Source organism: Cavia porcellus, unplaced genomic scaffold (assembly GCF_034190915.1).
Source record: "Cavia porcellus strain 051 isolate PalLab524CR breed Dunkin Hartley unplaced genomic scaffold, mCavPor4.1 scaffold_1, whole genome shotgun sequence".
Taxonomy (NCBI): Eukaryota; Metazoa; Chordata; class Mammalia; order Rodentia; family Caviidae; genus Cavia; species Cavia porcellus.
Window position 1 is genome coordinate 168,364,311 of NW_026947484.1, and position 27,949 is coordinate 168,392,259.

A 27,949-nucleotide genomic window follows, 5' to 3' on the forward strand; every position below is an offset into this window, starting at 1 on the left:
TAAAACTCCAAGAACATAGTATGGTGCTCAAAAATATTTCAAATTTGGAAAAGGAAAATGCACTGGGTAATGGGAGACAGAGAACCTTGAGCTCAGTGTTGGAGTCTTTTACTAGTTAACATCTACCAGATGTGCTTCCATTCTCTATTCAGAAATCATCCCCTTGCTTAGTGAAGTGAAGCCAGCACTGCATTTTCATTTGATAAAAGAGGTAGCAAACATCCATGAGGAAATATGCCATGCCGGGATTTGAAGGGATGGGAGACAGGATAATATGTTTAGCTTCAATTACTACTTTCCATATATGGATATTAAAGCATGCCAAATGAACCACTTTAATACAAATAAATGCTAGAGCTACTTTCTTTAACAGTAGTAAATACTTAGGAAATAAAGACAGTCTACAAATTCCGTCATAACAATTTTGACTACTTTTTTCTCCAACTTATATGTGGTGCTAACACAGTGCCTGATACATGATAAGTGTTTGTAAATTATTTTTGCAAGGAATGATGGTTGAAACTTAGAACCATGTATTTTAAATCTTGAACTAGACACTTTGTACATCAATTTTAGCACTTTTCTTTTACAAGTAAGGAAACTCATACATATTTTTGGGTTATTATAGAAAGCAATGTTTACAAACAAAGGAATCAGATTCTGAAGAAAAAGTCTTATGATTTTAGCTTTGTTACAAAATTATCATTGTAAAAAATGCACTTATACTGTGTGTAAACAATTTTACAGCACCATAAGCATACATCCATGTAAATAATTAACTAAGAACCTGGATGAAGGCCAGTGATTGAAAGAAACCTTGAATGAATCACCCAAGCAAGAGAGTGAGCTAGGTCTGCTTGGTATCCTGGCAAGACTGCAATGGCCAACTTTTTTCCATTTTATTTTGCAGTGACATGGGCATATTGGCTGAACTGACTTAGGACAGCACATTCTGAATTTTCCTACTGGATGATTTGCCCTCCATTGTTTTGATAAAAATGTCTCTATCTCTATCTTTCATGGGAGAACCGTCTGCTATCAGTATTTAGCCACTGGCATTTAAGCACACAGAAATCTGGGCTTCAATGGGAAGACAATATTTAAGTCAAATGTCAAGTCTGATTTTTGAAATGGAAATCTCCATTGCTGTCCGAGGTAATTATCAAAATGTGGATCTGAGCAAAGTAATTTTATTTCAGCCAGTGCCCTGCGAGTTCACATCAGGAAGTGGATTAAGACTGACTTTTCTTTTCCTTTATTAAATTCTCTATGAAGAAAAAAGAAAATCCCTCATTTTTAATTTGTATCAAATGATCATTTGCTGACATGTTGTCTGCTGATATTGATGTACTACCTGTGCTAATTTGGAGACAAGTTGTTTTCTAACAATTTATAACACAGCTTGTGAATTAGCTATTCAGCAAGCCTACATTAAAATTAATTTGATAAAGTATACATTAGCAACCTTGACACTCCTCTAAGCATAGATTTTAATAGATTGGTGTATAGGGGACATGACCAGTAAAATCATAACTGCCTCAGAGAGCTGGAAAGAGAAATTTTCCATCTCACCCTCCCATACACTGTAGGACTGAGGCCTTCAGTTATCAGCACAGTACATCAAATTTAAGAGTCTTTAAATATTAAATATCAGTGTGCGCCATGGAATGTAATAAACCCAGTTTTCAAATAATGTTTCATTCCCCGACATCAAAATGTGTGAGGAGCTTTCTTTTAAATACACTGTAGAAGTTAATTAAGTTCACTCAAGTTTATTGCATGGATCCACTAAGACTACATTGGGATATTTATGATCCGCCCAGAATGCAACTCACTGAAACTTTTGATATGTTGATAAGTGATAAGGATGTCATTTGAGGTTTATTTTTTAATAATAATTTAATTGTCATTGTAAAATGCCTCATAGTTAGGACAGATTAAATTGCCACCAAAACCATTACTAAAATTCATAACCTCTATAAATGTAAAGTGTTTGCTACTGTGTCATAAATAACAGCACTTGTTCCAGGAAAATGAGGTCCCTGAAATAAATTAAGAAAACCAAAACATATAAATGCATTAGATTGCAACAATTTCTGGATGCTGATGGGAACACAGCTGAGTGGGGAGGAGGATTCTTTTACTGAGCAAGAGTTACTTATGATCTCAATAAATCTTGGGTCCTGGAGGCTTTCGACTGCATTTTTTTTTTTTTTTTACCTTATTGGCACATTTGGAGGTTTTTGCCTCTCCTGACTCAGGAGAAGCAGAAGAACCAGGGTACTTTAGAAGAAATTACATTGACAGCAAGGTGACCTTGTCCAGCTTGCACAGCCTCCTTGAATATCATATTGATTGTCTGCCAAATGGGATCATATTTTCCAACTTTTTTGAAGGCAGACTAGATTTTCTCATGGGGACCTGTCCTGTCCTCCTACCTAGTAGACTTGTGGGAATTCTGGAGCATTTTCTCGTTTCTTAAGTAGGTTGGACCTTCTGTATGACATTCTTCTATTTGTTCACAGCATTCATGGGGTTGGCACTACATACTCAGAGACCTGCTTGCTCATTAGGGATTGAACCACTTAAGGCCAAAATTTTGTTCATCTTTGTATCCTTTGTGCCCCACATATTATCATTCACAAACAGAGAAGTTATAGATCCTAATGGGTTAAGTGAGCCAATATATCAATGACTATATTTGAAAAAGAATATTTTCAGATGTTTAAGGGTTATATAAAAGAGATACTCTTAAATATTCACTTTTGACTCATGGCAATTCAGGACTGGGGCAAGGCTGGCTTGACAATAGAATATGTTATTTGGCGATATCTGGGGTACAAGACTGAAAGAAAGAACTGGCTGGTTTATCCACAGAAGTAGCATCCGTCAAAACCTGTTGAACAGACAAGCAGTGTACCTGCCATAGAACTCACACAGAGAAGCAAATGTGGAAGTCACATGTAGTTCCTTGTCTGTGTTAGCTGGAAATTTTAAAAATATATAGAAGTAGAGGAAAAGGTTCAGAAAAATTATCACTATGTGCATGGGTTAGGAGATACAAGAGGTAGTCCTGGATAAGAAATACCTGGGCTGACTCATGCCCTTGAAAGAACTCTAGGGTTTTACCTAGTGGGAAAGGAAAATAAACATTTTATTGAGGGTTAAAAGAGCTGGATTTTAGTCCTGACTCAGCCACTTTGACTCTGTGACCTTGATTAAATTATTCTCTCTCTTTTCCTCTCTCTGCACTTCAGTTTCCTCACATGTAAAATGAAAGGGTTGTGATGCTCTGTATATCCTTCCATCCCACACTGACCATGACTCATCTCTGTATGGCCCAATCGCTCTAAGAGCTGGGAAAGCTGTCAGGTCAAATGTGTGAAGAACTTCAGTGTCTATTTCCTGGAAAAGTGGAACATGAGGTTATCAAAGATAGAGGTGACCTAGCATTTCCACATCCTCATAGTTCAGTTCATCTTGTCCTTTTGAAGTCAGAGTCAAACTGTAGAATGATTACAAACTTGTAAGACATTCAAGATAAAAAGAGACTGAACAAGAATGAGAAGTTCACTTCCTGGCCCTCACAGCCAATTACAGCAATACCCTCCAAGTCCGAGTCCCTACTGTGTTTAACAACCCAGCAGGAAATAACCTTGAAGAGGCTTCACAATTTCTCTCCCAGACCTGAATGAAACAAAAGAATCCTTATAAATGCATTGAAAATCTAGGGACAGTAACCAGGAAAAAAATAATAAAGTTATGAATGTTCCATTTTAATAGAATTTTGTGTTAGGACAATAAATTAATGTAAATGTCACTTTAAAAGATAATGCAGAATAAAATCCTAATAAAGTTGGATAGCACCACAAGGGTGGTAAATTGAAAGAATATCTGATTAGATTTCAAATGTTGCTGTTTAATTTGTGAATATTCTCTTCTTCCATTTTGTTAGATGAGGTGCTTCACAGTGAGATGTTTGGGCTAGGAGAGCTTGCATCTCACTTCCAATTGCATATTAACCAGGAGATTACAGAGATGGTGTTAGCATTTGTGTGTGTTCTCCTTTGCAATTGTTCTGAATTATCAGTCAATTATTTTAAGAAAGTCAAGTGTAAGGATTGACCAACAAAGAATCTGGAGCCCAGGAAAGTCATGTAAATAGAGATCAAACTGAAGTCTTCCCTATTTCCTGTAATTTATCTTTCAGTGATTATACACTTTCTGCAAAGTGGAGAATGACTCTCAGTCATGTTCGCATATGCCAACTAATCATGCATATGCATACTGTGCCCATGTAATAAATGCTGATTGGATTGTAGGTTCTACCAGTATTAAGTTATAGGCACATCTTTTATTGGAACTCTTTAATTACAAAGATTCATGTAGAAAACTTACATTTGAGACTTTGATAGTCACCGTTGCTTATGTTTCATTGTACCTTCCAACAGTCAGTGACCTTGAGAAGAAGTGTTCTCCATAATGAATGAAAAATATGTGTGCCACCAGAGCTGATGCAGAAGAGATTTGGTTTTACTTAGACATAGTGTAGGTGGGAGAAGTTGAACAAATCTCTCTTTTGCTCTGTTCTCTGGCTTCATCATCTGGTCGAGTGAGTTAGAGTAAGTCTGAAGTGTTCCACTCAAAACTTGTTCCACAAAATGGATTTGATAAAAGTAGCCTTTTCTACAATGGTTAAGTATATTGGCCTTAAGATGTGAACCACATTTACTTCCAAGTAATGAACAGCACATATTAGCGTACCAAAAGATGAGACGTCCTGACCAAAGGAAAGCTGTAGAACTTGGTGTGATTCCTGCCAAAATGTATGTGACTCACAAAACCTGTTTGTTGTGAATCTCTCTCTGTGTGTGTGTGTGTGTGTGTGTGTGTGTGTGCGTGTGTGTGTACGAGAGAAAGAGACAGAGAGAGAGAGAGAGAGAGAGAGAGAGAGAGAGAGAGAGAGACAGAGAGACAGAGAGACAGAGAGAGACAGAGACACAGAGAGACAGAGACAGAGAGACAGAGAGTCTGTGCTATGTGTGTATGTATGCATGTTACTGCAACTGAGCCCAGGGCCTTTGCAATGAGCTATACCTCCATCTCCCTTTTGCTTTTCATTTTGAGACAAGATACTATTACGTCACAAAATTGCCTGCTCTAGGCTCAAACTTGTGATGTTTCTTCCTCAGCCTCTTAGAATGCTGTATCACATTGTGTGACAGTCTTTCCAGCTAAGGAATTTGGTATTTTTCAGAAACACCTTTTGATACCTTTAGATGTTTCATCGAGTAAAATTTAACTATTGGGTAAGATGATTTGAAGGAGTTCTTCTATCTCAATATTTATTGTTTGTGCCCATTTCTCTTTTACAGATAAGAGAATTCTGAGACTCAGAAAGAGTAGGTAACAAAATCAAATGACACGTGAAGTAGTTAAGTATTTCCTCTGAAGGTCTGAGTATGTATTACTTTGTTTGGCAGTGTTTATCCTACAAAAAAGTCAGGGAAAACACATGAGCTCCATACTATGCCCTGACACTTTTACAATGAACTGTGTGTGCATACATCTAATGGGCCCCAGGATTTGAGGAGAGTCATTAGCCTAGAGAACAGAGTAGAATCAGGGCAAGGATTACAATGAGGACAGCAGGGAAGGCAGTCCCTTGCAAGCAGGCTTTGCAGGCTCAGACTGAAGTAGGGAGAATTTTTATGTAATTCCTCCTATTACATTTTCCTTTAAAATTATGTGCTTAGATACATCCCTCTGTAGAAGTCCTTCAAAATTCTGTGCTACTAGCTTGGTGCCAGCATCCTTTTGAGATTGGATGGGTGGAAGAAGAGGTGAATGAAGAAATCAAATGCTAACTGAACCTCTAAGCATTTTAAAGTTAAGTTTCCACCATTCCTGGTGCAGTGGGTCACAATGGAAGCAACCTTACTAGAAAACCTAAGATTAAACTGGCTGCTTTTATCTTAATCTTTGGCCTTTGAGTTCCACAGGCTCCCACTGGTTTTCAGTTTGTTTCTAACTTTACCTCTGGCCATATTTTACTTTGGAGGTCTCCTCCATTAACACTACACATTGATCTTAAAGACAGACAAGGTCTTATTGGCTGCATATCCTCTCTTCTAAGGGAGAATTTGTTCGTATTTTTAAGTAATTAAAGCCATCCAAAATTGTTTCTGGTGGGATGACACTGTTTCAGGAAATGACACCAAGGTACAGGGGATATAGGGATTTGTAAAGCAAATAAAGGAAGCTGATAGGATTCAGGACCGAAATGCCTAACTCACTCTTGGAGGGCAGAGAAGATTTATGAAGGAAGGGAGAGCTAAAGTGTTATCTAAAGAATAAATAGGAGTTAGCAAGAGGAAAAAGGATAAGTGAAGTGCCGGCAGACAGAAGGAACAGCAGGTGAAAAAGCCTGAACGTGAGAAAAACAAGGTACATTTGGAAAGCAGGTATTCTGTGTGACTGAGGGACAGTGTGTGCAAATGAGGTGACAGGGCTATAAGTATTGAGCAGGTAACAGAGTAGATTACATGGCATGCCTGGGTGTACAAGTGTGCACTGGGAAAGGGTTCCTGAAGCATTGCCAGGAGGTATATGGCGATGTCTCAGCACAAGCTGGCCCTAGACCCACATATGACTGCTGAGGGCCAACTAGACCAAGAAAAGGCAGAACCGAAGGACTCTAATTAGAAGCCTGCTATAGTCCTGGAAGAAATGACTACATCCTGGGCTAGGTAACAGCAGGAATAAGGAAACTCTTTGGCTTTATAATTTTTTTTCAGCAACTTGAATCAAATTAAATGTTGCACTAACTTGATGGTTAATTAAATGTGAGAGATGAGCAAGAAAGATGAATTAAATACCACTATCAGTTTTGTGGTCTGACATGGGGGGAAATTGACAGATACCATTTACTAATGTTGGACAAACAAGAAGAGGAACAGGATTTTAAGACTGAAGATTTCATGAGCTGTTATCTGAGTCATGTATTCTCTCTCTACTTCAAAATCACTTGTCTACAACTGCAACCATTTATTTGTTTAATTAATGAAATCATCACACAAAAGGCAATATACAAAAAGGAATTCAGGTTCCATTGAGAGAAAAGAGCCCACTTATCCAGCTGGGTATTTATCTACAAATGAGTTGGTGGGTTCTGTCCAATTTAAGCAAAGAATGAGCAACATTTTGAAACAACTAATGGTTCATCAGGTTTTATAATTGAGGTCACTTACACCTTTTGGAATTAAAATAAATTGAATAGTAAGAATACTTTTGAAAGTACTTGTGACTATTTGGATTTTATGTATTTTTGATGAGTTGGAAAGAGAATGGAACGGCTTTTGCTTCAGTGCATTAACTTGCAAAAAAGAGTTGTTTCAGGGAGAAATAGCTTAACCTAATGGATTATTTTGAATTCATCCAGATGAATCCTATCAGAAGACTGAAGAAACTCAGTAGATTATATGAGGCACTGTTAGGAGGATTGGAATATTTACTCTTGTAAAATAGAAGCTACAGAGAAGGTAGGAATAATTAACTGTACACAGGGCTTGTGTAGGCAAGGCAGGGCTATTTTGTAGACTGTAAAGTAGAAGGACATGGGTTTGAGTTGAGCATGATTGCCTTTTGGCTCCAGATATTAATTAATTGTGGGACCATGTTAAGAATCCTTCAACTAAAAGCAATATCTTCTCTAAAATGAAGATAATTATACATCCATTGTCAGGTTATATTCAGGGTTAGGAAAAATGTGTTCCCTTGTCAGCTTCTATAATTGTATAAGTCTATCTCCTTAATCCAAATAACACCGCATACCTTCTTCTGACCTCACTCAATAATCCTATGACACCATGTAGCTCTGATTCCATCGTGCCCTGGCTGTTTTCTAGGCTTCTGTTTTTTTTTTTTGTTGTTGTTTTTGTTTCTGTTTTTGTTTTTTTTGCTCTTTCCAATCACTCTCTGTAACATCTACACTTCCAGTAATCTCTCTTTTTTCCAACACATTACATATATTTATCTTAAATTGTTTTTCAATTTTTATTCTCTATTTGAGTATGTTTGTGGTGCACAGTGATTGCGTACCTCATGAAGACTTGGTACAACTACATGCACTCTGAATTTTCATTCATTCCTTTCCCTTCCCTCCTATCTTTTCCCCTCCATCACTTGGCGCCCTTTTCTTTTGCAAAAGATCTGTCTCCTTGTTTCTTATTATCTTTCTTTTATTTTGCTCCTCATAAATTCTGAATGTGATCACACTTTTTATTTATTAAGCATCTTTTAACACCTCCCCACCCACTTAGCTATTCAATATAATTCAAACTCCTTGGAGTAGGTCCCAAGATGGTCTGACCCTAGTTGTCTGAAAATATTGATCAAATTTGGGAAGCTGCAAATAACTTGATATAGTAAATACCCAAACTGGCTATTTACTATATCAAACTGGGTATTTACTATATCAAGTTATGTGCACTTCCCAAATTTGATCAATATTTTCAGACAAGTAGGTGTTTTCTCAGAGTTCTGTTTCTTTGTCCTTTCCTTTTCTACCTCTCATGCAAACATCAAGTAGGAAAATAGGTTGGTTCACCATAGCCTGTTTCATTTTAATTCAAAAAGACTGCATTTTCCATCCTCCTCTGCTTTCAGGTGGGATCAAGTGATTGAATTCCAGCTAATGGAATGTAAATGCTAGTAATACTTGCTACATGCAGGTCAGGCCCCTAAAATATTCTTTGTAAACTTTCACTACATTTCTCTTTTCACTTGTACATTGTTGAAATGCATAAGATCCAGAGAACTCTAAGGCATTAGAAGACAGTAGAATCATAAAATAGAAGGTGCATGGGTGCATGGATGATTGGTGAAGCTCAGAAATTAGACACCAGTGAACTATGACAGGAGGGAACAATTAAATTGATATTAAACTAAATCAATGAGGTAGTTTTACAGATGTCAACCTACCTTAAATTGTTATGCCTACACAATTTTCAAAATCTCTTTCCAGGATCACTACCTGGGTGCAAATCCCTGAGCTACTACGTTGCTCTTCTGTTCCCCAGGATGTGCTTTCTCACTTGCCAGTTGGAAATGACAATACTCTTTAGTTCACAGAGCTTATTAAGAATTAAGTGAGGTAACCTATGCAAAATGTGTATAGCAGCGCACACGTGAATGGATAGAGAAATTTATATACAGTGGAGCACCACTCTGCCATAGATAAGAATAAATTTGAATCATATGTAGGAATGGATGCACTCTAATGTTAAGTGATATAAATTAGATACATGATCTTAAATATCTCATGGTTTCTCTTATGCAAGAAACTCATAGTATAAATAGCTTAAAGAGCAAAATAAATGATAGATAATAGGAACAGGGAGATAGATAGTTTTCAAACGCCTAGGAAATTAATAAAGAATCCTTCTGGGTGCATCTGGGTGGGTCATAGGGGTAGGTTATTGGAGACTATATTGATCTCTGGCCCTTACTCTCTGGCTTTTCTTTGTTCTCTGATTCCTGAATGCCAGAAACTGAGTAGATTTTTTCCACCTTGACTTTCTGCTAGGTGTTTGCAACTTGGAGTAGCTGACTATGAACTGAGAACTCTGAAACTGTGAGTCGAAGTAAATTTCTCTTCCTTTAGGTAATAGGTGTCAGATATTTTGTACCAGCGACAGAAAGGTGACTATACAGCAAATATGCACAGTTACATAAATATATGTAAGTAAATGTATATATTAATATACACACACAGATATCAATGCATTTTTTTTAAAGTAAACTGCATGAGAAATTCATCAAGGACTCCATAACTGTGATCTCATCTTATTAAAAAGTTTTTGTACATCAAAAGAAGTCACCAACAGCAGGAAAAAAAACCCCACAGAATGGTAAAAAAATTTAACCCACTGTCCCTCAGACAAAGGAATTATATCTAGAACATATAAAGAATTCAAAAAACATCAAATTCCCTAAATTCAAAGACCCACCAAAAACGAGCATCTGAGATGAACACGCACTTCTCAGATGAGGAAACTCAAACAGCAAATATGAGGAAATATTTAGCATCACTGATCACTAGAGAAATGCAAATTAAGGTAACACTGAGATTTTTATCTCACTCCACAAATTGTGAGCGTCATCAAGAAATCAATCAATTTTTGATGTGGACGTGGGGAAAAAAGAACTATTCTGTTGATGGGAGGGTAGACTGGTGCAACTGCTGTGAAAATCAGTGTGGAGATACCTCAGAAAATTAGGAAGAGACATCCCATTAAATCTAGCTATTTTCCTTTTATGTATTTTCCCAGAAGAATTGAAAACATCATGCCACAGCAATATATGTGCAGCCATGTTTATAGCAGCTCAATCTGTAATAGCTAAATCAATATAATTTTTATCTTCCTCTCATTTATATTTTATAGAGTTGGTTTCTTACATGATTAAATATATGTGGCTTATGCTGAAAAGAATTGGGCAAATTTTGATCACAATATCTTACAAACATTTCAAAGCAAAATTCTACGTACTGAATTTTTAAAAATATGCAGCTCATTATCTATACCCCAAGGAACAAAGGTTGAGTTGGGTTACTACATACGAGCCAGGAAGTAGGATTATCTATGAGTAACGCCCAAAAAGGAGTGGTTTTCATTTAATTGAGTTATTTATTTTCTCTTATTTAAAAGAAGCCTGGAAACAAGTAGTTTCATGGTTGGTGTATTGGTCCAGTGTATTGGTCCGATGCTTTAGCATTCTAGGGTATTACACTTCTACTCCGGCAAGTCTGTGGTCAGATACAGTGTTTAGATCTTCAACAAATCCCATTAATAATACAAATTGTGAAAAGAAGTCAGGCAGAGGATAAAAGGGTAGCATGCAAAATGAGTCATCTTGCTCCAAGTAGCCTTTCTGGAAGTTGCAACTAACAATTCTTTGTATCTCATTGACTAGAACTGGATCATACAGCTGCACCCAGGGAATTTAAAAATATATATGGTATTTAATTTTAGGTGTGAATATTCCAACATAAAATGTGGAGTTTCTTTCATGAAAAGCAAATGGGATAAGATATATGGGGCTAAGATGCTAAGTTGGTAAGATCCAATCATGTTGTGATATGTAACCTCTTCTATTTTAATACAATTCTGCTCTATGTGTACACTGAAGTTTACTTATATATTCCACTAACATTCTGTTATTTCAGCTTTTGGATATTATTAATATATTCTATGAATATTCTGATAAAAAAGATATTTTAACTACATGTACCTATTTCCTGATATGAATAAGAACATCATGTACTACAAATATGTACTTAGAAAATTTCTAAAAATATTCAGTGCTATTGCTTCACAAAAAACTTCTACAGAACAGTTACCATGCTTCCTCACATCTCCTCCAGAATTTGACCCACAGTATCACCAATCGATTTCCCATCAATGAAGTTATGCTCATACTCATAAATATCAATAAATAATGTTTCCATAAATTAAAAAAAGATGATAATTAAGACTGAAAGATAACCCGGCAGTCATCAAAAGATCCCAATCCATAAACCAACCCAAATGATTTATAAAAGCTCTCTGGACCAGAGGGTTGAGTGGGCGGCTGTAGCCATAAATAAAGACCCTAGGGGAAACTGCATGATGACTGGCTGGGTGAGTTAGAGGTGGTTATCTCCACAGGTGTGAGCTGGAGGTGGGTACAGCAGGCACATCATGAATTTGCTATCTTTGTCATGATTCAAAGGAGTGACAAGATTTCAACCTGAATGACCTTGAGAATAGGAATTTTCACACAATAACAATGACAGTTATTTATCCCTTTTTCCTACATTAAAATTTTTGTCCGAAATCATTTGTTATCTGAACTTCTCCTGTGGTAGAGGGAGATAAGATAGCAGAGACTATTGTCATTTGCGCTTGGCAGCCCAGGAAAGAATGAAAAACACGGAAGGGGTCACACAGCTATCAAGTGGTACTGTTGCCATTTAAACTTCAGCCTCTCTGCTGAATGCGGTGATTCACAGTTATCATCCTAGCATTTGAGAAGCTGAGGAGAGAGTATCACGAATTTGAAGCCAGCCCATGATACATAGAGAGGCTTTCCTTCAACAAATAAGCAAAAACAACAAAAATCTCCTAAATAATTACAAATACAAATAAATAAACTTCAAGTTCCTGTTAGTATTGAGCTGTTTAGGTTAAACTTGAATGCAGAAGCAGTGCTGCTCTATAGTCAGACAAACACAGGCTTTGATTAACACCTCATCTTTCTGGGATTCTTTTTGTTTCAGATGCAATAGGAATCATTTTTTGAGAAGAGTATGTGGTACTGAGTTTTAACCTATGCCTAGACTCTTGCAAACACTAACACAAAGAGGACCCGATACTCTTCAAACATCTTAAATAATATAACCCCATTTTATGTGCTCTTTGTAAGTCTATATCATCTAGTGAGATGCCTTTGCCTCTGTTGCTGTCATTAGGCAAAGTTCAAAATGATTGTGAAGCTCAAACTCATTGTGAGTATCTGCTGGATATATCAGTTATGAAGATTTGAGCTGAAAGTTGCAGAAAGGACACATAAAGATGGCTTGAGTACAAAGAATTCATCCTGTCTCATATTTTGAGACGTTCACAAGTAGTTACAGATGTGTACAAGTGCTTCTGGCCCATTTCTCTGATTCTCTCGGCTCCATGTATTGACTTAATTTTCAGAATATCCACAAAATGTTCTATATATGTTCCAGGTGTTACTTTCAGATACAACATAAATGAAAACATAAAGTGTCAACTTCCATTGTTTTCTTTTTTAGAGGACTACATCCTTGTCTGGAAGCCCAGAACAGATCATCCCTTACACTTGATTAATACTGAGTGCTCTTAAGGATATACATGTAGGCTTAAGATACTGTCAACTTTCTGTAAAGGATGTGATTGTATGGCAGATTCTCTTAAACTGTGTGAAGGATGATTATGCATAATGGGTAGCCAATAAACGCAAAGTCTCCAGGTAGCTGTCTACTGACAGCTAACCTTCCTCTCCCGGAAACCACTGAATCACTTTTTATATTGGTATGAGTCAGTTATGATCTTAGACCCCTTGTATAGTTCATTCTAAGCCTTGCTGTATGGAAAAGCCTTTCAGTTCTGTCAGACTTTGTGTGTGTGTGTGTGTGTGTGTATGTGTGTGTGTGTGTGTGAGAGAGAGAGAGAGAGAGAGAGAGAGAGAGAGAGAGAGAGACATAGAGAGAGACAGAGAAGAAAAGAGAGAGACATAGAGAGACAGAAAAAGACAGAGAGACAGAGAAGAAGAAGAGAGAGAGACAGAGAGAGAGACACACACACACACACAGATTTTCTATCTTGGCATCATTTCCTTATTACTGTGTTTTCTGGGAGATTGGGTATTGTTAAGTAGGTGTGAGTAGGTGTCATCTTGACAGGGTGGACTTGTGAGAGTTAATATTGATTGCCATTGTGACTGGATTTAAAGACTCCTGGAGAAATGACTGGATCTTGAGGGCACCAAAGTCACTAACAGGATCACAGCTGAATTGGCTACTGGGAGATGAGGCCCACTGGGAGGAAGAGGTTCATGGAGGCATAAACACTGGAGCTTTATCGTAGTCCCAGACTTTTTCTGTCTCTGTATTCTTTCTAACCTGCTTTGCTTCTCTATCACCATGAATTGAGCAGCTTTCTTCTGACATATTTCCACTATAATATTTTCACTTTGGAACCATGGACTGAAACCTCTAAAACTGTAGGCAAAAATAACCTCTCATTCTTTAAAATGTGAGTGTGAAACATTTTGTATCAGCAGCAGTAAAGTTAACCAGTACACATGTTGTATGGAATATACTTGAGCCCTGCAATGATTGAGCTGTATCTACTTGTTATAAACAAAATAAAAATTCCACCAGAAATTCATTAGGTATACATTTCTGAATCTTAATATTCTATAGTACCAGAAAGAGAGTTATTCAAAATTTTAAAAAGGCAAGAAGGAATTAACTGATTTGCTATAAACTACTAGAATGTATTCAAGTATTTTCTTTTTACTGTGGAAGATTCAGGATAAAGTTGTTAGTGCATAAATTACGCATCTAAGAAATTGAATGTAGACAGACTCCTTTTTTAAATTTTTTTCTCTGTTAAGACTTTTCAGTGGTAGGTTGGATGGGGGCAAAAATTTCCAACAAGTTTTAAAACAATGTTTTATGAGTTTTCCTTTGGTGCTGGCAAAGGATGGACACAGAGTTATAAGATGTTTTAACAGAGGTCAACCAGCTAATCAGCATCAGCTCTACGACTGTAGTCGTTATCTTGATTCATGAGCCATTTAATCTAGTCCATTTCTGTTATCACTTTCATGGTGTTCATAAATATGTGGGCCCCTTGAGGGCAGAACTGTGTCCTATTCATCTCTATGTCTGCCTGCATTGCCTATACTATAACAAGCACTCTGAAGACTGGCTGTTACACTCTTTATAACAAACACTCTGAAGATTGGCTGAAATTAGAAAAGTCACATGGGTATCTCCAGAATTTGAAATCACTGTGCTTATATTATCCTCAGTGCCTCTTCATATGTACGAAAATATTTTTACTTTTCACATCTATTCTTTTTACTGACTCTGCCTCAGGTGATATAGAAATTCAAAGCAATACAAAATCTTACTATTTTATCTCAATGGCCACACAAATATTTGTTTTCATATGGCAAGATAACAAATAAGTTTTGTAAAGACCGACAGTTACCTTCCATTTATGCTGTTAGAATACACTGAAGTAAGCGATTGAGTGATATTTCAAGGCCACTAGGAAGTAGCAGCTTCAGAACAGAATTTCAGTTAATTCAAGATAGACGTTCTGTGACCAGTGTTAGGTGGTAGAGTTTTAGATTTCAAGGAAAGTTGCCCACAAAAGGATATTTCCTGCTTATTGATGTCTGAAACTCTACCATTAATGTTTGGTTCCTTTGTACTAAGTTTCTAATTTAGCATTACATTTTCATAACACTTTTTTTTTACTTTGCAAAGTACTTTAAACATCTCATTTGATCCTCCTACCAGCAGGGAGAATTGGGCAGGGCAGGCCTAATTAACCCTGTTTTGGAGATTAGGGGACTGAAGCTCTGAAAGGTTAAATAACTTGGAAAGCCAAGGCCCCCCCAAAGCTATGAGCATGCTGCCTTCAAATTAACTGTCCCTTTGTTCATTGCCCCCTACACCCTATGAACCTTGCCGGTTTCCACAGGCTAGAATTAATTCTTCCATGATCTGCGTTTTAGGGTACCTGACATACTGTGTCAAACATTTCACTTGTGCTGTTTTATTTTTATAAACTTCAACACTTCCAGAAAACTTAAAGTTAGTCTGGCCAAAATAGTCACCTCATGTTGGAATTCCATCTATACTTCCAGGCTCCTTGAATACTCCCACTGACAGGAATCTCACCAGCTCTTTAAATAGCCTGTTTCTACGTGAAGCTCTCTGATAACAATTTCTCATGTCTGAAATTTTAACATATTTGTAAATGCTTTAAGGACAAAATCATGTGCCCTTAATCATGTCTGTATGCCATGCACATCCTCTCATAGCAGAAGCTCAATAAAATTTTGTTAAATGAATAAATCAGTGGGTTAATGGTTGGATGTGTTTCAAATAAAAGCTTCAAGCAGCTCTGTCTAGTATCTTCTAGAAGCTATTGACCTGCTACCCATGGTGTTTTTTAGTTGCTAATTCATTTTCCTCTGGTTATACTTTTGGAAGCCCTAATGCAAATATTTTTGAAATACAAAGCACAGGCCACGGGTCTGGCCTCTCATAAACTGGATGCATATCATAACTGAGTGCAAGGAGATGTCAGATAAGAAAGTGTAATATATATGGAACGGCTAGCAGCAAGGAGATATAACTGATAACTGGCTACAGAGAGATAAGCTAACTCAGGGGGAAACAAGGATTGGTGTTTCAAAGGACAAGCCACACAGTCATCTGGAAGCAGCAGACTATGGCAGGCATACAGAGGAATGCTACTCTAGTGGTGCAGTTAAGCATGTGGGCCCAGCCTGCATGCATTTAAGTCTTGACTCTGTTGTTTACTTCATAAATAAATAATAGGCCTGGGATTTAGCTCAGTGGTATCAGCACCTGTGTTGTGAGCGCGAGATCATGAGTTCGATCCCCAATACTGGAGAAAAAAAGATAAATAAATAAAGAACATCTTGGGCAATCTTTATGTCATCTGATCTACTCATATAGGAAACAGAGGTTAAATGAGTGAATGTAAGTATCTGAAACAGTGGATGGTGCCCCAGTTATCTTTATGAACTGGTGGTCAAGTAACTTGTATTATACCTTTGGTATGCCTCTAACTACCTGTGTGAATTGTTTCCTGCGTGTGTTTTACTAGAATCTTCGATATGGATATGGGATGATGATGTGTTGCAGAAAGTGAGGTTGGTGATTAAATTAGGTAAAAGACCATGGGGCTTGTTAACTAATTGCCAATCTGTTTGTGATCCAGGTAACCTGCTAATTTGGATTCCTAAACATAAGCAAACCTCTTAAATATGAAGATTTCTTGGAACACTCACATCCCCAGCATGGCCTGTAAATCAGAGCACTTGTGTGAGAAGAACCACCGTTACTGGCATCATATTAGCTCTAACCTAAAGCACAGCCTCTCCTTTGATTTTTAAAATGACTATAACTAGTCCTCACTCCAGATACTGGTGAATTAGGTAGATACTAAAAATGAGTGCTCGCATGCATGTGCGTGTGTTTGGGAGACAGAGAAGGCCACCTTCACAGTTTCCAGCCTCCATCATGTGTCTAACCTTTCTTTGCTATTTTGTCTTCATTTCCTGACATCGAGCTTGCCAAGGACACCCTGATTTACTCTGTTTTTGTAAAGAGCAATTGATCAGCTCCTCAGATATTTTGGCAGCAGCTAATATTCCTCTGAAGTCTCATCTTTGCTCATAAGCATTTCTTGAAAAGTCTGAGATAAAGACAACTTTCTTCACACCTTCACCAGAGTCTATTGATAATTCTATAGATTTGACAAATTCTTCAATAAATGTTACTTTACTCATATTCATTTTCAACTCAGTAACTCTCCTGTGCTTTTACTTTCTTCTCACCTGGTGAGATAAATTCTATTCCTTGAAAAATGGAGATGCATCATCCTGAAACACTGACACGGAACACTGTTCAGCCTTTCTCCATTGGCAGCCAGGGTAAAAGTCACCCAAACTTGCCAAACCCTGACTCGAGCCCGGTTGACACTGATAACAGAGGGACTCCCGCTGAGCCAAGGGTCTAAAAATGGTCAGGAACAAAAGGGCCAATCAGGCAATAAATGCATCAAGAGGAGTCATCCCAGCACAGAGAGGGAAATGGAAGGAGAAAATCTGATCTGAACATTTCTCTGTAGACCTCGACAAGTCGCTCTTATCATGCCCTGATAAATCCTCAAAGGCCATGCTTCTGAGCCTATGGAAGAGAAAACAACTGACTGGATTAAACTTTTACAAAAGAAACAACATTTCTCTCAACTTATTTTGCAGACATTTGGAAAGTGATAAGCAGTTTTTAGAAAGTTTTTTTTTTTAAGTGAATAATTCTACTGAAAAGTGAACTTAATACATACAACTAAAAGGGACTTAGGACATTCCTAAAGTTTATTCAGATGAAGAAGAGACTTAGAATAGCAAAAAAATTCTAGGCAACAAAGGCTAAGCATGGGGGAGGGGATCACAATCCCTGATTTGAGGTTATACTACAGAGCTACTCTGATAAAAACAACATGGTACTGGAGAAGAAAAGCAGGCCTGAGAATCAATGTAACAGTTCAGAAGAGGCAGAAATACTTCAAGCGTACTCAGCTATATTATTTTTAACAAAGAAGTCAAACATGTTTTCTAGAAAAAAGAAAGCCTTTTAATAAATAGTGCTGCAAAAACTGGCTTTCCACATGCTGAAGACTAAAACAAGAACCACGTCTATCATCATGCATGGAACTAAAATAAAAATGGATCAAATACCTCAGTGTTAAAACAGAAACACTAAATCTTTTGAAAGAGTGCTCACTTTGGAAGCACATATTCTAAACCCGCTGGAAGGAGAAATAAGTAGAACTCTTGAAGACATAGTGTAGGCAAAGACTTCATGAACAAAATCCCTATGGTATGGGAGATCCTACAAAGAACCAACAAGTTGTGTCTCATCTTGGGACAGCAAAAGAAGTCACCAAAAATGAAAAGACAAACCACAGGATGGGGAAAAACCTTTGGCAGTTATTCTTCAGGTAAAGGATTAATATCTAGAACATAAAAAGAATTGAAAAATTGCAGACTTCCTAAATTTATTTACTTATTTATTTATTTTAGACCCCTAAATTTAAAGACCCAGTCTATAACTATGGTCATCTGAAATGAATAGACCTTCTCAGAAGTACAAAAGGCAAATAAATATATGAAAAAAAATGTCTGATGCCACTGAACATTTGAGAAATGCAAATTAAAATGATGCTGGGGTACCTTTCCACTCCAGAAAGAATTGCTATTATCAACAAATCAACTAATAAGAAATGCTGGCTGGGATGTGGAGGAAAAGGAACCCTTCTCCATTGCTGGTGGCGGTGTAGACTGATGCAGTCACTGTGGAAATCAGTGTGGCAATTCCTCTAAAACACTAGGAGTTACATTTGAGCCAACTATTCTTCTTCTTGGTAACTTCCCAAAAGAAATGAGAGCATTGTACCACAGTGGTGTAGGTGCATCCATGTTTATAGCAGCAAAATTTATAATAGCTACATCTTGGAAACAACCCAAACATCCACCAATTGATGGATGGATTAAAAAGATATGTTTTTTGGGTGCGTGTGCAATGGAGGACTAATTCTGCCATAAAGAAGGATAATAATAGATGGACCTTAAGTGAAATAAATTGGGTACATATATGCAAATATCACATTATCTTTGTGGTGTGAGGGAATGAAAATGCAAATAAGAACCAAAATGTATAATAGATATTGTGAAATAGAAAGAAATTGTTCAAAGAAAACAGGAACAGGGGAAGAGGGAGGAAGAAAGGGAAAAGGAAAAAAAAGGTAAAATGGAAACAAAGCTTTGAGATAAGGGAGAAAGAGGGGTTAAAGGGAGGGGAGGGGAGGGGGGAAAAGAAGAACTAAGATATGCCACGTGCAGATACAAGTGCCCTATGATAAGTGTGATCATTATGTGTATCTAAATTGTACCGACAAACAATAAAAAGAAAATGAATCAGAAGTGTGACACGACTTACCAGACTCCAGGAATCCTAATCATGGAAAGAGTCCTTCAAGAGGCTTATGAAACAGTGGAGATTCTCCACTATAATTCTTGCACTTTTAGCAGAAATTTATACAAAAGATTATATTTTAAGCATATTATAAAGAACACAGGCTATTGCCAAAAAGCAATTGGAGGCCTTAACCCACTTTGAGGAGTCAGGGGAGTTCAGCTTCAGGAAGGACTATGTAAGCTTCCTCTATGATGGTTTGTGTCAACTTGGCTGTGATACATATAGACACAGTTATTTAATCAAAAGCTAATACAAGTATTGCAATGAAAGCATTGTTGCAATTGGTTGACATCAATAATCAGTTGCCTTTAAGTTGAAAGCAGTTACCCTTGACTATGGTGGACAAATCTCATCTCATCAATTGAAGGCCTTAAGAGTCAAATTGAGGATTCCCACAGAGAACAAAATTCTGACTCAGTAGTACAACATCAGTTCCTTTTTGAATTTCTAGGCTTTTGAGCTCCCTTATAGACTTGAGACTTCGTAGTCTCACATTTGTACAAGGGAGGGAGGGAGGACGAGAGAGAGAGAGAGAGAGAGAGAGAGAGAGAGAGAGAGAGAGAGAGAGAGAAAGAAAGAGAGAGAGAGAGAAAGAGAGAGAGAGAGAGAGAGAGAGAGAGAGAGAGAGAGAGAGAGAAGCACACAAATTTAGTCTCTTATTGTTCTCATTTTTCTAGAGAACCTAGCATCTACAGGCAAGTGAAGGGAAGTTGTGGGAAGGTGCTCTAGGCAGAGAGAACGGTCTGTGTGAAAGCCTTGCTCAACCATTTCTCACTCCATGCCTTTGATGCATGCTTTTGGAATGACTCAGAGGATTTTTCCACATATATGTGATTTGATGAAACTTCAGACCTTGCAGATGATCACTGCCCCACTGACAAGCAAATTGATACTGAGTGCAGAGGAGCTATTCAGATGGAACAACTCTTGGGATTGTAGTGCTGTATCCTGGGTGTGAGCCAAGAGCCTGATTTCTTTGGGAATTCTTGGGCAAAATCCTCCATTCCTCCAGGACACAGTTGACGTTTTACTGCTTCTATAAAATGAGAACAATAACAAAAAGTAACATTTGTTGATTTCTTTATGCATTATGTATTAAATCAGCTAACCCCTCCATGATCTTGAGGTAGAGGTGTTGTCATGCTGCAGCAGTGAGGAACTACGCAGGTGAGGAGATGCTCAAGGTTTTTAGCATCAAGTCCAGGTTTTGAGCCTAGGCAGGGTTCAGCTCTGCACCTTTTACTCCTAATTATGACATTCACAGTGGTCTCTCTTTCCCCCACCTTGCAAAACTGTTGTAAGCAGTAGATACTCAAGAGCTTTTAAAAACCCATAAAGCCACAAATCGAGGTCATTACACCATTATCCTTTTCATCTCTGCAGAAGACTCAGATATTTTACCAAATTGTTTTAAAATCTGCCTTAATTTTATTGAGCATTTATTTTCTGACTGTCAGTTTCTGGAAGATCTCATTTCATTCTGGCTCCGATTCCCTGGGGAAGACATTTCCCTCTTTGCTTTAGTACTAGAGTCACTGAGGGAGCTAGGACAAGTGAGAAGCCAATAATGAGCCGAAGGCCGCATAGCTGTGATTTTGACTCAGGTTTGTCTGCAAGAGTGATCTGAACTGAGAGCCACTTCCTTGGTCTCCAGGTTTCCAGCATTCCTGTCAGCCTCGCTGCCACTCACCTCTCAGGAGAAGGGTTGTGTTGGTTCCTACATGGGGCTTCCTCCTTGGATTTCTCACTTAATGGGAAGAAATGATTTCATCAGCTTTTGAACAAATTTATGTTGCCTGTGAACACAAAGTCTCTGAGTCGTGGCTCTGCTCTATGAATACGAGCTGCCTTCTCTTCTTTCCACCACAACCTCTGTGCCTCGCACAGATGTGAAGACTCAGGAAGCCTCATTTCTCTTGCCCTCCTTCTGTTCCCCTCCCCAACACAAAAACCCATTCTTTTACTCATGTTCTCTCTTCTCCGAGTCTTTCTTTTTCTTTTCCCACTCTTGCCCTAATCCTTGCTGTTCTTTTCTTCATCTTGCTGTTGAAGCCCCTGCTGCAATGGTTCTGAAGCTATTTTGATGCTTTCCTTGTTGTGGAAATAAACTGTCCCTCTCACAGAGCTTGGTGTGTATCTGTATGCAGTTTTGATTCAAAACAGACTGTGGAGTCCAAGAGAGACCAAGGAAGCCATGCAGATGGCAGAGGTGTTTACATCTGGAGGGTGCCTTGCATTCATTTAAAATTTTTTTAGGCCTAGTACCAGTTAATTATCTGCTAGGTACTTAGACAATATCATTTTCTTCATAGTGTAAAGCTCTCACCATTTCAGAATTCCTTGAGACACGATTCCTCTCCTTATAAGAATTAGTAAAGATACTTAAGAGTGAATCTTATGGTTAAGGTACAAGGAAAATAGAGATAAGAGGGACAGATTTCACAGGAAATCTGGAAAAGCTAGAGGCAGGAGGGGGATAAAATATCTGTCCTGCATTTGTAAGTGCCAGAAGTATGAGATTGAGGGAAATGTAGGAGAAGAAAAGGGCCTGATGGAGCCATAAGATCTATTGAGGGTTATAAAATCCCCCATACTGGAGAGAAGGGCTGGCACATGAAAATGGGACACTTTGATGCTACTATTTTGATGTTATGAGCCTGCAGACATTTTGATGTTGCATAAAACAGAAAGCTTTAAACCCTCAGCTTTACCTCCACTGTAAAAGCGACGTACACAGAACATATCATTAGACCGCTCTGATCTCAGCCTTAGGTCGTGATACCTGCCCCTCATGCCCGTCCTGGTGTTTTGATCTCCTCCACATCCCTGCACCTCTGGCTGCCAAACTCCAACTGGTTGTGCCAAATAGTTTTGCTTAGGGAGTAACACCTGCCCAAGCAGAGAGAATTCTTTTAAAGCCAAGCTAAGATGAATAAGCTAAATAAAAATTTCTAAAATTGTGACATTGTGATCGTCGACATGGGCAACTAAGTCATCCTGTATCTGTTGTCACACGGAAAGCATTAAGTCTTGAAAAGGAAACATAAACAGAAAAGGAGAGGTAGTTTGTGACTGTTTGTATAGAATATTTTTTCTTGTCCTTTCATTTTCAGCCCCTGCATGCTTTTAAATCTGTGTGAGTCTCTCTCTTGTATCAGATTTATTTATTTAAGCCTTTATCAAGCTAACTGTCTTAAACACAGATTAATGGCCAGATTAGCAGAATGTATGAAACACACAAAACAATTACACTAAGTGAAGGTGTACTTTTAGATATATTGGCCGTGCTGGATTACAATATTAATTAAGTGCCTTACAGACACCTTATAGTTATATTTTGGATTTTGTTAGTGTTGTTCATTCAGACACTATATATTTTGATGGATGAACTTAATCCACTTGCATGAAAGGTAATCACTGGTAGGGAAGGATGTACTGTTAGAATTTGTTAATTGTTTTCCTTTGCATTTTTCTCCACTGCTGTTCTACTTTTTCTTTCACTATTTTTGTACTGATGTGTTTTCTTTTGGTTTTGGTTTTGAATATGTTTTACAGGTATTTTTTGAAGTTGTTGGGGGATTCATATAAAACATCCCATAATCATAATAGCCATTTTGGGGGTGGGATGATGACAAACACTTATTTTATTGTGAGTATTTCAGTTTACACATGTCACTTTATCACAAGTATCTTTGCTGGATACAACAAGGGTGGCTTTGAGAAGTGCCCAGCCATAGGACTGTGTGGGTAATGGCAAGTGGGTGCTCATATACTTGGACATCAGGCAGCTTTTCCCCTTTTTCTACTAATGACAATTTGACTTCATGGGAGAGAAAAGGACATTATATAATAGAGCATACCCACAAGGAAGTTGAAGTAATTATGAATATATATAATATGTGCATCCAACATCAGAGTACCTAAATGTATAATGCAAACATTTAAAAGTGCAAAGGGAGGAATGGACAGAAATATAACCCTAGTAACCATCATTACTCTGCTTTCAACTACGAGCAGAACCTTCAGGCAAAAAGTCAGTAAGGAAACAGTAGCCCCAAACAAGAATATAGATGAAGTTGTCCTAAGAAACATACAAATTATTTCACTCAACAGCAATACAATAAAAAATATAGCTTTTCAAGTGTGTAAGTTAGATAACATGTTAGGTAACAAATAAAGCCTTAACACGGACTAAAACTAGACATCAACAGAGAAAGAAGCATAGTAAAAAAATTCTCAAATATGTCACTTTAATCAACTCAATCCTAGACAATCAGTGGTCTAAATGAGAAATAAAAAAGGGAAATAAAAACTATCATGAAAGACACAATGTATCAAAATTATAAAATCCAGCAGAAGCAATTCTAAGAGGGAAAGGTATGGTGCTAAATATCTACATTTTAAAAAAGATTTCAAATAAACAACCATTTATACTCTTGAGGAAGTAGAAAAAGTGCAAAGTTTAAAATTACCAGGAAAAAGGTTGTAAAGAAAAAAAGAGTTGAAGGAAAAAATGGAAAAGGAGGTTTAGAAAACGTGGAGGGTAAAGAGGCTGGAAATATAGCTTAGTGGTACAGCCTCTGCCTGGCAAGCTCAAGGTCCTGAGTTCGATTCCTGATTTTAAAAAAAGGCAAAAAAACAGAGAAGAAGTGTGGAAGGGAAGAAGACATGAAGGTGGGGGGAAAGGGACGGTAAAAAGAATTAAGATGTGTTATGTGCATATACAAATCTCCCATGATGAATGTGGTCATTACATACTGCAGAGATGTACTAATAAAATAAATGAATTAAAAAGGATTAAATCGGAAATAAGAGAATAGAAAAAATACATCAATTCAGCAAAACTAAAGGTTACGTTTTGAGGAAATAAAATTAACAAACCTTTACCAAGCTCAAGGGGAAAAATAGAAATAAAGGAGAGATAGAAAAGTCATTGCAATTGATTCCACAAAACTGATACAAAGGATGATAAACAACTATGAGGGATTATATGCTAGCAAATTGATAATCTGGAAAAATTAATATGTTTATGAAAATGCAATCTACAAAGATTGAGTCATGAAGAAATAGAAATCGTGAATGGATCTAACAAGATGAAGTCAGTGACTAAAAATCTCCCTACAATACAGAAGCACAATATCAGAGAACTTCACTGGTAAATTCTGCCAACATTTAAAAAAATTAATGGCAATATTTTTTAAACTTTTTCAAAAAACTGAAGAGAAGGAAATACTTCCAAAGCTACCTTATGAGACCAGCATGAGACAAATACTAAACCCAGACTAAGGTGGTACAAGGAAACTACAGGCTTTGGTGAACACAGATGAAAAAATCCTCAAAAACCAACTTGAGGTGGGAGATTAGGCGAGGTGGCATAAGCCTGCCTGGCAAGCACATGATTCAAAATCACACTGCAAAGATTACATGCTGTGATCAAGTGAAATTTACCTCTGAGATGCAAAGATGTTTCAACAAGTGAAAAACAGTGCATCAACAAATTAGGTACAGAAAAGGATTTTTTAAAAAAATCAACTTCTTCTTACAATGAAAGCTTCCAGAAAATGTAGACAAAGAAGACAAATGCTTTAGTATTATAAGAAAACAGAAGAAGAAAAGTGGTTAAAAGAAATTCCTATAGCCAATATTATCCTCAATGAGAAAAACTAAACACATTTTCATGCAGATTAGGAACAAATCAAAGATCCTCTTCAGTATTTCTATTCAGAAAGTACTAAAAATTCTAACCAATGAATATAGTATTACCAGAGGTTAGAAGAAGAGGAAAGGAGGAGTTGAATGGCTTTAAATTGTTGGTTATGCAAGAGGAGTAAATTTGGGGGATCTGCTGTATAATACTGTGCCTGTAGTTTACAGTACTGCATTGTTCACTTAAATATCTGTTAGGAGACATATCTAATGTCAATGTTCTTGCCATAAAAAAGAAGCTCAGCAGTAACAGCAGCAGCAACAACAATAACAACAAAACCAATGATCTATGTATCATTTGCATAAATTTTATCATTTGGAGGGGAAGGGTGCACATTGTGATATAAACAGAATTTGCCAATACAAGTCTCAGCTCTGCTCTCACTAATGCTGAATCATCAAAAAATGTTTCTCTTTCTCATTTTCAATTTTGTCAACCAGTAAAATGGGACTATCTGAACTACCCACCTCAGATCACAAATTATTGCTGTAGTTGTTCTTGTTACTTTCAGAGCAGGGGCTTGTGCATGCCGAGCAAGTGCTTCACCACTGAGATGTACCATCGGCCAACAAAACCATGGTTAATGTAATCTCTGTAGGTTCTAGATGTTTTTTCAAAGGCTTCACCACATGAAATGGTGCAGAAAATATCATCCTGCCTTTCTCATGGAGATTCTGGTGGGTTTCGGGGCCATGTTCAAGCTTGGATGGGTAGTAAATAGTGACGCTGACAAAAGAATCTAGGCCTTTGGGACCCCACTAGAGGGTTTTTCTTGGTCTGGGGCTTATGCCTTGTATAATATAAACAAAGGATGTTTTCCTGTTCAAAAAGTTTTTCTTTTCATTTTAAATATAAAGGAAGATAAATCAGAATTTCAAACCAAGAAAATAGAAGAGTAACAAAAATTAATCCATTACAGTTATCCATAGTTATCTTCAAAGTAGTTACTCAGAGTACAAGATAGAAGCAAAACTTTATCACCTAATCATTGATTCTAAAATTTTTAATTTTAGAGTTGTACATTGCTCAGTTTTGTAGATATATGTTTTCTTACTCATTTAAAGCATTTAAAGATGACGAAAATTAGGTGCTTACTTAGTGGTGCCCTATATAGAGGTGTGTGTGTGTGTGTGTGTGTGTGTGTGTGTGTGTGTGTGTGTGTGTAAAGATATTATTCCCCTTTAAAAGAAAAGATTCTGCAAAAAAGAAGATTCTTCCATCTTCTCATCCTAGAAAACAACACATAATTTACAGCTTTATTTTTCTAAAGATCTCCATAATATTCTTAACAGTTTAGCCAAGAGCTAGTCCTGCTGTGAGAGTCTCTTTCTTTTGCTATATTTGGCTCTCTAGCTCTTGGGGTTATCCTCTTAGTTTTTGTCAAAGTAATTACCATGGAATAAAAAAAACAGAAAATTTTAAATATATTTTGTCATTTTCACTTATATGTGATCTTCTGAACCACTCTCATATCTGATATGTTAACCAAAATCAGCCTGCACACAGAAAGCCCACATACAATATGAGCGCAAATTACATGTTTAATGGGAACAAAGAAATCTTCCCCTAAGAGACCCTTGAAACTATCATCTTGGCTAGAACCTCTCAATTTCACCTTCTTAGGCTTGCTTGTCCTGTTGTGCTTTCAGAAGTAGGATCTTCTGGGCTGAGATCCAAAATCTTGTTGGTATTTAAAAGCATATCTCTACATAAAGATAACAATCTTATCAGCAAAATAGTCCATTTATTCCATCCTCTCATCCTGGAAAATCACACATAATTCATAACTCTATAATTCTAAAGATCTCAGTAATATTCATAACAGCTTAGCTAAGAGCTGGTCCTGCTGTGTGGGTTTCTTTCTTTTGCTATGTTTGACTCTCTAGCTCTTGGGGTCATCCACAGTGTTGGAAGCCAGAAGATAGGTGGGAATGGATGAAGCTATTTGAAAGTTTTCACAGAAAGCTTGGGGGATCTGGTGGGACATCAAAAAGCAGAGAAAAGTTGACAGATGACTTCATAATAAATGAACCCTTTAAGACATCTAGGGTATAAAATATTAATGGAAACAGTGCTTAGCCCCACAAGCATCTGAGATTTTTACTGATGCCAAAACAGTTGAAAAATAGTTAAGCAATGTTTAATGACCTAGAAAAGTTGAGTTGTTCACCCAGTCTTGTGTTACTTGGGAAGTGCTTGGAAGTCTCTTACAGAACAGCTCCTCTGCAGGGACACCATTAAGGAAGACCCTTTGGAGTTTATTTTAAAGGGAATTTAAAGGCAATCTGAGTAAGAGTCTCATCAGGGAAAGAGAAAATTGTAGAAGTGTTTCTATACTGCAACGAGTTGCATTAGTCATTCTCCTGGAAAAGGTTTCAGTGTTATCAGAAGGACAACGAAAGGAAGTATGTAAAATATAAAAATTACAGTCTGCGTTATAATGACTAACAACAGAGAAAAATCACTCATTTGCTTTAGAGTTGCAGACATAATTATTGATTTTAGGATATACTGATTCTTCTAATTGCCAATGATTTAGAAAACATAAGGCAAAACGAAAGAGAGAGGAGTATTGAAAACTTGTGTTCCAGGGACTGTGTTGAATGTTTTCAGGTATTTTCTCATATTAATATGCATCATTATAAAACATTACTGCATCTATTTTACTGATTAGAAAATTAAAGATAAATGTGTTTAGTAAATTGTGTGACAAGGTCATGCAATTGACAAATATAGTGCTTTGATTTGGATCCAAGTTTACTTAATTCTAGAGCCCATAATTAAAAATATAACCACATGATGGATTCTTAATTCCTGAGAGTCTGTTAATTACTGAGTTCAGATATTTCCAGATCTAATTC